The sequence below is a fragment of the Anas platyrhynchos genome, chromosome 1 (assembly GCF_047663525.1).
Source record: "Anas platyrhynchos isolate ZD024472 breed Pekin duck chromosome 1, IASCAAS_PekinDuck_T2T, whole genome shotgun sequence".
Classification (NCBI taxonomy): Eukaryota; Metazoa; Chordata; class Aves; order Anseriformes; family Anatidae; genus Anas; species Anas platyrhynchos.
In genome coordinates, this window is record NC_092587.1 from 77,512,536 (window position 1) to 77,522,591 (window position 10,056).

The 10,056-nt window shown below is 37.7% G+C and overlaps 1 long non-coding RNA gene across 2 annotated transcripts; it reads right to left on the reverse strand.

Moving 5' to 3' along the window:
* Positions 1–576: 576 nt before the first annotated feature.
* On the reverse strand, positions 577–7,729 carry LOC106018190 (uncharacterized). 2 transcript variants are annotated; one of them, XR_002403738.4, is made up of 4 exons: positions 7,628–7,729; positions 3,843–3,961; positions 3,577–3,667; positions 577–3,060 (listed from the first exon to the last, which is right to left on the reverse strand). It is a non-coding gene; the product is annotated as an uncharacterized lncRNA (long non-coding RNA). The 2 variants fall into 2 exon arrangements; XR_003494966.3 differs by lacking the exon at positions 7,628–7,729 and adding an exon at positions 7,212–7,612.
* Positions 7,730–10,056: the final 2,327 nt, after the last annotated feature.

Consider the following 10,056-nt stretch of genomic DNA (forward strand, 5'->3'; position numbering starts at 1 on the left):
AAACCATTTTTGGTCATGAGTAGCAGATCAGCAGAATACAAGGCTGTGTCTTAATCCAGTCAACAATCATTGTTTATGGTTATCTGCAGAAATTCCAGCAGCTTTACAAATTCTGCCCTTGTAAGCATAAGGTTAGATACCCTAGAGATACCTCGGTTATGGATTCCATTTCTTTATTCAAGGTAATTTTACATATCTTGCAAACTCTAATATAGTGCAGAGGGGTCTACTTACTCTGGAATTTTAAATAAATGTGTGTAAAGGATTCATGCAACAAGAGTTATAATTCAGCATGCTGTGCTGTAAAGTAATTTGGTTAAGTTAGCCATCTCATGTTATACATTTGCTACAGAATTAGCTCAAATTGCCTACTTGCCTCTAGAGCTAGGCAAGCTTAAAGTGAGAATAGCCATGCTGAAAAATAGTACTTGAGTTGTTGCGGGGCTAGCAACAGATGAGGTGTGTGAACTACAGCAAATTCCCCCTCTTTTCCACAACCAGCCAGACAACTCATATTAATAGTTAAGGATTTTTTGGTGTCAGTAAAATTCATGTTAGGGACAGTACTCATGTTAATACCTCAGTAAAAACAGACACTTAATGATTTCTTTATCAAATGCTTTCATCTTTCAACAATACTGGACAAGATCTCCATATACTCAGTACTGACCTGCCTTTGATCCCATGAAAATTGAAAGGAAAAAAAATCACTCACTGCAGGCAGTAGAGGCATCCTAAAGACAATGAAAATATTCCTTTCTGTAAATCTCAAGATTAGATTTTTTAAAATGTCAGTCCTGCAAAAAGCAGCCTGTATACTGAGAGCTGAGTTATTTCTATGCTGTATGTGGCTACAAGAAAGTGTTTTCCATTGTGGAGTAGGCTGGGACAAAGTGTTCAGGATAAAGCGGTCAGGTTGTACATTCTGGGCAGGATTTGATTTGGGATGTGTCTCATTTCCTTTCAACCTTCAGGAAACCAGAAAAGGGAAAATAAACCTTCCTCATCTTTTCTTAAGCCTCCCAAGGTACTTTCTCTTTCCGGGAATGTACTCGTTCCACAGGGACCAGTTGTAGGATCCTCTCTTCTAGCTGATTGTTGACCTAGGTGATGCCAGAAATAACACAGTCCCCTGTCCTTCCCCCAACATGATAGCACAGCTTTAGCTAACTGAAAGATTTCTACTGAAATGTTTCTGTTAGAAGACTGATTTTTTTTTTTTTGCTAGTCATCATTTTCAATAGCATCCTCTTTCCTTAAAAACTCTGAACTTTGTTGAAACAAAACATTTTGGATTTTTTTTTAGCCACAGATATTTTGAAATTCTCTCTTCTTAATAGACTCTGCAGTCTCCGCTTTTTCCTAAATTTTCTATTGCCAATGGAGTCTTGAAAGAAAAGCTAGCAAACAAACAAATGAAAACCCTTCACTATATATTCCCTTCTTTTATTTCACAATAATATGATGCTCTTTATGATATGAAGTCATAGCTCTTTGATGTTCCTTTGTGCTAGGATTTTCAAAGGAAATTAGCTTCCAAAATACAATGACATTCAGCAGCAGAAGCTGAGTGCCTAACATCAGTGGGTCTCACTGAGAATTCAGTTTCAAGAATAGGTATCATTTCAAAACACCTGTCCTTTCAGTACTGAAAAGATACTTGTCATCCATGACCTAAAGACTGACATCTTTTGTGGTGTTTGGTCCTTTTGGAGATTTGTGCTACTGTGAAAGAAATGAACGCCACTGGAAAGCAGGAAAAACTTCAATAGAAAGCCCTTCATTTTTTAGATTTTGTGTTTTTGTTTGTTTATTTTTGGTCAAAAGTCCTTATGTCATCTTTGGATACTTCAATCTAAAACAAAGTCAGCTAATAAAATCAAAATAGCGTAATCCTCCTTGGCTGTGCAATTATGCTTCATATATACAGAGCTTTTTTACTAGTTTTTGAAAAATGCATTTGAGTGCTTTATTATGAGGTGGCTGCTGTTCTGGAATACCCTTCAGAAATTGAGTGCCTTGGGAATACAAGATTTGTTTTGTTCTGGCAAAAAAAAAAAAAACATCTTCAGTGAGTTGATGTCTTTGTAACTGGGCAGTTATTTAACAGAGAAGAAAGTCAGGATCCGGTCCCTACTAAGAGACCATGTTTTACATGTAATGGTCAGTTGAGGAAGAGGACATTTTAACTGTCGAAAGGAAGTGGAAACAAATGTACTAATCAGTAGATTGTTAATATGAAAAAAAAAAAAAAAGAAAGAAAAAAGTGGGTGAAGGTCATCTCTAAAGACAAGCAGACAAGCTTAGGAATACTTTGCAAGAAGCCCAAGGACACAGTGAGTGGTTATATAGCAAGGATCTGACCCTGAGAACACCTAAGAGGCTGGGTCCCTCTGAAGACCAAACCAGGCTTTCCTGAAAAAGTGATGTTCAGCTGCTCAACTTGAAGCACTTCTAATAACACAATTGGTCTCGAGAATTTTACTTGGAATTTAAATGTAAATAGCAGAAGGTATCACTACAGTGGAGAAAGATTTGGTTGGGATTGCAACTGTGGGCTTATACACCTCACTTCAAGTCATGCCTTAAAGGTGTTAAGCCATCAAGGTAGATGTATACAGGCCAGCAAGATTTCACTGTTGATCCTGTAGTGGACTAGAACATAGCCGTCTCAGTTTGTTAAACAACATCCCACTGACACTGGGAACTCTGTTTACCAGCAGGGTCTTCTGGAAGGGGAACAAGCCAAACCAGAGCAGTTCTGCCTCTTGTTCCAGGATCAAGAGTAGCTCCCAAAGGCCTCTTATGAGAATAGTGACAGCAGTATAAAGTTCATCTGGATGGGGCACTTGGAACTTGTATCATTCGGATTTTCTGAAGTCAGTGAAATCCCTTGGAGCTACCAAAGTCATCAGGAATACACTGTAACTTTGTACAATTATGATCTCTGTGTGTGAGAGCAGTTTCCTGTGATCCATATTTCCTTCAAACTAAAATCACAATCCAGATTCCCAGGGTGCTTTTCTGTATGTGGCTGGTACAAGCAGCTTCCTCTGAGCACTGCAGAAAAGGAGGAGAAATAATTCACCATCAACTGAAATATACTCATTTATTCATTAGGAGTGTGAACTCTTGCGAACTGTAAATTCCTAACTGAATTTTAATAAATTTAATGAAAAGTTTTCCTGTTCCACCCCCCTCCCCCCCCCCGGAATCTAACATCCCTACTTGCTGAAGAATGCTCCTCTTTTTGTTTCTGCAGTTGTAATTAGCCATCTAGTCCTTAAGACTATCAGAGCAACACTGTGCCTAATCAAGCCACTACAGACTACAGCATAAGAGATTCTCTATTTCCTTATTTCCTCCAGCATCCAGGGCATTTTTGTGAGCCGTATGGATATTCTCCAGCAAGCAGTTTCCCAGCTTTTACCACTACTTCTAGTTACACCATCCTTGCCTCACTCCTTGTGTAGAGATGCAGCCAGCATCGCAGCTGTGTCCCCTTTGCCACTAATGACTGGGAGACAGGCTGGGGAGCAGTATGCCCATATTTGAGAGCCATCCATCATAGTTTACCTGGGATTCTAGAAGGGAAACAACACACCTCAGAGGCATATCTTGAAGATCTTGATCAAACATCTATGGAGAAGAAGCATGTGCCCCATAGCTGGAAACACATTAATTAGATTTTTCCAGTAGTTCATTGCTTTAAAATAGTTTTAGCGACCCAGAACCCAGTGCCCACAGAAAGTTCCCAGAGGTACATTGCTCATGCTAGCGAAGCACAGAATCATCTATCTCTCCATGAGGGTGAGGAAAAAGCAGTAGCCAAATCTCCTCACCAAGACTGCTTTGGATTCAGTGCTGCTGAAGACTTTATAGCTTCCCGAGCTGGAAAGCCACAATAACCTCTCTGAATTTCACTGGCATTCATCCCACACGTTGTTTGACTCCTTCAAACCTGCACAAGAAAGCATCAGGAAGTCAGATATTTTTTGATCTCCCTAAATTCCATGTTATATGTGTTGTCTTACTCTACATATTACTACATGAATGACAAAGGGACCATGTTTCTCTAGAAAGAATATTCCCAAGAAAAAGCTAGCAAAAAAAAAATGCAGTAGGTCAGACCATCTGGCTCACAATCCTGCTTCCAACTGTGGCCAGAAGTGGATGCCTGGGAAAGAGTGTAAAAATAGAGCAGGAAAGGGATATTTCTCCATAATACTCAGCTTCCAATGGTTTCTTACTCAGAAACTTCCTGCTCTGGAGAAACCATGTCCCCTCTTCCAAAAACCGACGCCTCTGTCCTTTCTGCAGAGTGTAAAGCCAGCAATGAGCCTAACAGTTTGGACCTTCTGTTTCTTAAGGCAATCAAGCAGAATTACATGTAAGTGTTCCCTTACTAAACTCTTTCCATACAGAGCTGGCTTTCCTCCAGCCACATTACTGGCCGTTAGAACATGATGCTGACAGGCAGAGCCATCCTACCTCCACTGCTGCTTGTAGTTATTCTTACCAAAAGTTACACTTCAAAAGGAAAAAAAGAAGTTGCATCAAGATATGATGAAGGATGTTGTTCCCTCCTGTTTCCCTCCCTTCTCAGGGATGATGTGGCAATTGGGTTGGCTTTCCCCAGAAATACCAAGAAGTTATTAGCAATATTTCAGTATTTTTCCACTATCCCAGCAAAGTTGCTCTTGAGAAGATATAAAAATCATCAGGCCAGGAGAAAAATGTGTAGTATTTCTTCTGGACATAGAAAAGTACTATACATTTTTCATCAAAATCTACTGTAAACACTTCATTTATCTTGATGTTTGAACTGTGATGATCAAAGTTCAAGCTGTGCTTACTATGCACTTGTTGTCTAAGATGATGGTGGGGAGGTAAGTCACACAGTATCATTTCCATTCCCTGATTGGCTTTTATGACCAAGTTTCTGGTGCAAAAGGTGCAAAAAGGAAGAAATCAAAATTCACTTCAGATAAGAATTCACACATCCAAGCCTAGGATTCATTTCCTATGAATGCTTATTAAAATTCAACTCCATGAATGTTCATGAAAAGACTTCAGAGTGGACACAAACTCTGGCAGCATGAATTCAAGTTTCAAATGAATATTAGCCATCCTTTTAACGGCATTTGTTAAACCCTATTTTACTATAATAATCATAAAGACCTCTGAGAGATGTCTTTAAGCTTAGTAATGAAATTAATCCATTAATTTATGATAGAAGGTATTTACCTTTAGACTAAAATGTAATATTCCAACTACTGTTATAATGGTCATTATTATTATCTTTTAAAAAAATTGTTGTACCTTTTAGAGGCACTTCAGTAACCATGTTGTTCCAGGATACAAAGGGCTATAGAGCATTGCCCACTCTGAATAGTCCTCTGAATGGGGCCTTTGTTTTGTGTGCTGTTTTGGTAGGAAATGGTTGCTATTTAGGTCTCCAAGAGGGAATATAAAACTATGCTCACCTAATCAAACAGACCAGTAAATACAGCAGTTAATCTGACAACTTCAAATTCCTGAATTGCATTTGGAGAAACAATTTAACACAAACAATCGTGTAAAGCCTGCGTTAATCATCCACCTTGGGTTACTAAGATGCATAATTTGTTTTAATTATTGCAAACTTGTGGTTCTAAGTGACATTTCTAGCAGTTTGTTGTTTTATTAAAACCAAGAGAGGGAAAAGGTACTGTTAATCTTTTACATCAACAGAGCTGTAAAATAAAAGCGGGGTTATCATACATATCAGAAGATAGACCTGTCATAAATCTAAGTCTAAAAAATGTAACTGTCCTAAGTATTCTACATAAAGGGAATGCAATTGCTTGTGGACTGAATCAGCTGTTGTTCTCCCTGGTGGCAAAATACTCCTTTCTGAGCAACCCAGCATGGTGAACATGAATGGGAAGTATGACTTGTTTTGCTTGAATAATTAACATATTTACAATAGCTTCATAGTTACCTTGAACAGGTTCAGTGGGCACTTCAGAAACAAAAGAGAGAAAGGAAAAAAAACGTGCAACAAAAATTTCCACCTGGCACTTCATTGCAACATAGCACTTTAAAACAATGACAGAAAAAGGCTTTCTCATTTGGATACAGTCAAATATAAGGATATAACTAGTATATTTATGTCTTGCACCTCTCAGAACAATAGCAGCGTCGTGCATGTCTGTCCTGGCAATGTAACAAGTGACTTCAGCCAAAGCTAGCTGTGTTTTTAAAGCATTACACAAACTCTTTCTTCCCTCTTAAAAAATAAAATAAAATAAAAATCCTAGCTTTTAAAAGAGCCATTGTCACTTCTGGCTGAATGTTTATTTTACTGTCTCCTGCACAGCAGAGGGCATTCTACCTATAAAGAGCAATTATATAGTACTGGGACAATTTGAATACTCTAATCAATGCTAGTTAAAGCTCAGATAAATAAACTTTTACAGTGCCAGGCTCCTACTCTCCATGGAAATTATTGTTAATTTATTGAATCAATAATCTTGGAACAATAAATTATAGCGTCTTTTGTTTTACTAAGACCATCTTGCAGCGTGTTTAAAAAGTACAGCTTTGTAAATATTGCAACAGGCTAGGGGGAGATTTCCAACCAAGGCTTTGTGTCTTTCCCATTATGCTAAAGATCAGATTGTAAAATCAAAACTAAATACAACAAAAACAAGTCAAAACCAAATAGTCAAAACCAACCAAACAACAACAAAACAAACACACACACACACACACACACACAAACTTGAAGGTGCAGAGACACTGAAAAAAAATAAATCCTTAAATACAGAAACTTCCTGGGTTGTATGTCAGCCTTTTTTTGGACTTCATTAACTTCTTTACTAGCAATGACTTTGTTATTTTATTTTGCATAAAGTATAGAATACTAGCTTTATAAGAGCTCAGATGTTTTAAAATATAAAACCAGAGACTGATCTCTACTACAGCATAATTTTGGAATAGCTCTATTAACTTCAGCAGCATAATTTTGCATCTACATCAATGTAACAACGATCACAGACTTAGACAACAACTGAAAACCTTTTTCCTTCAGAAGCAATTTCTCCCCAAATAATATCAGTAGAATCAACTTAACCTTTGGAAAACATCATATTCAGGCTTGTGGATATCACATAGATAACATCCACTGCCACATAAGCTTTCCTACTTTATATTTTTGCAATACCTACTTGCAATAGAACCCCCATCCGTGGCTGTTAAGATAGTAGAGTAACATGATTAATCCTATTATAGTCTAAAGTATGAAAATGTTCTATACACCTATAGCTTGCTGAATCCAGTTTGTGTCAGTTCAATAGGATAATCAAACACTTTTTATGAGGAAACCTTGATTTCTGTTTAACTTTTCCTGACAAAATGAGTTGGAGAAGAGACTGCTAGCTGTTCAAATGGGAACAGTTTCACAATAGGAACAGAGATTCACTGCAGTGTCATTTTTTTGACTTTGAAGAGCTGGCTTTTCTGGAGTAAGAGGAGGACTTATCTGATGGTAATGAGAAAATTCCCCCTAGCTTTAATGTGCCAAAATTTCATCCCCGTTCTTTTTGACTAGTTACTCTCAAGTTTTCAATATTGGGATACTCACTGATGAGAAGCCAGACCTTTAGCAAGGTGTAAATTAGCTTAACTGAGTAGGAATTAAAGATTCTACACAGATTTGAAACAGCTGAGCACTTAGCCCAAAGACAGTTAATTCGGTCTCCATGCTTAGGAAAGCAACTACATGAGTTGTTATCTTGCTTCTGATCTCCTATTTTTGATGAAGGTTTTTGAAGCTGGAGCCACAGTGCCTAGCTTATGTAAGCTTTGCTTATTACACAATGCGCTAAACATAAGTAAAAGTAGGCTGGATCATATGGGGATGCAAACCTGGCCAAAACCCCCAGAAATCACTGAGGTGGGTGTGAGGAAAATCAGCTGCTGTAATTATGATGGTGATTGTGGGGGATAAGGGAGCAGCCAGATTTGTCTGAGTTTGAAGCAGTACTTTTTGTTTTACAGACAGGGAGTGTATTTTGACTTGTCTTCAGATTGTTAATTTTTAACTCTTGCTGTTTGCGAGGCTGCCAGTGGCCAGACAGGAAGCATTACTTCAAATTCTGCCTGGCTCACCAGACAGCATCCAAATACAGATAACTTCAAGATGATTCTTTCTGTCACTGGCAGGCTGTGGCCATATATATATATATTTTTTTTTAATTTTATTTTTTGATACCTCTAATCTAGTTCACTACCACCCTTTTTGTGCAATCTGCCATAAACTTCTAGCATGCTACATCCTGAAGATCCACACCTTTTTATCTCCATACTGTGAGATTCTCAGTCTTTTTGCTCTAACTTATTTCATCAAACACAAAGAAAGAACTTCTATGGGAGACCTTTACTATGTACCTATCTTCTTCTGACATTGTTTTACGCTTAGCCTTAAGAATCTGCTTACAGGGCTGAACTTGGCCTATGAAGCCTAGGACATTTCAGGAAACTTTGGATGAAATAAACTACCTACTGAAAGCCATTTTCAGTAGGAGTAGCATCTATTATTCAGGGACTTAAGACTGCAGTATTAAAATCTACAGGAATTTTGTAATTGATTTAATCAAGTAGAAGCCAATAGTTGAAAAGCTACATCCAAAATATAAACATCTATCACTTTGTAGTAAAATATATGGGACAACGCACACTTACAGTAGTATCTCCAGGAAATAATTTGCAACATAAATGGTGGTCCAGGGCTACTCTTCTGAGTTTTCCTTATGCTTCAGATTAAGTTCCTCTTCTGTTTTTGCAGCAACTGTAAATAACTATCTTCTCTCTAAGACCATCCCTAACGCAGATGTAATTAGGGGCCTTTGGAGCCAACATATGCATATCTTAATTAGAGAACCAATATGGGATATTATTTGATATTATTTGTTCCAACATTTACCACCACCACCACCACCCCCCCCCCCCCCAAAAAAAAAAAGCAATAACAAAAACAAAACTTTCAAAACTTGGGGACATCTAACTCAAAAGACAGTTATTTTTATGCTAACTTTGATTAGAATATACTCAGCTAAATCAGCCACTCTATAATACTGAATTATTAAGAGGTGAATGGTGGACTGTACAGCACCCATTCCTAGCAATGCTGGGAGAGGACAGAAGATCTGAGTTTTCAGCATAGTATATGCTGAATGATCACTTAAGACTGAACCAAGTCAGTATATGCTATGTAAGTACAAAGTCAGTATATACACTATATACTGCAAGATCAGAGTTGTTTATGTACTGAAAGCAACTGTAAATTCCTAACTAAAATGCACGGTAAGGGATAACCAGATATTTAATCTGTTTAATTAAATTAACCCTTTGTCTTCTTGAGTTTCAAAAATGTTTTCAACAATTTGGTTAGCCTTAGTATATTATTTGAGGGGATAAACAAAGAAAAGTTCCAACAAAAAGGAAAAACAGAATAAAAGTTCCAACAAAGAGTTCCCAAGTTGCCAAGATCCCAAACTTTTCTCATAAATCAAGAAAATAAAAATAGACTTCACAGATTATTGAAACATTACATACACTCATGGGATTGGATCAATATTTATGAGCAAAGCAAAATATGGAAAACACTGGGTGTATAATTACTGCTTACAGCATTGGTATATTTTTTTTCTTTGAGCTGTCATCAGCAAGTTCTCTGGATCTATTTTAGCATTCTATATTTTCTGTAGAAGCAAGGACATCTTCATTCAATGGGCTAATGCCAGAGAGAGAGACAAAAAAAGAAAGAAAAAGAGAAAAGGAAGGAAGGAAGGAAGGAAGGAAGGAAGGAAGGAAGGAAGGAAGGAAGGAAGGAAGGAAGGAAGGAAGGAAGGAAGGAAGGAAGGAAGGAAGGAAGGAAGGAAGGAAGGAAGGAAGGAAGGAAGGAAGGAAGGAAGGAAGGAAGGAAGGAAGGAAGGAAGGAAGGAAGGAAGGAAGGAGAAAAGCTTGGTTTTATTCTCCATTCTGATACAAACCTCCTTAGTCTTTATTTCT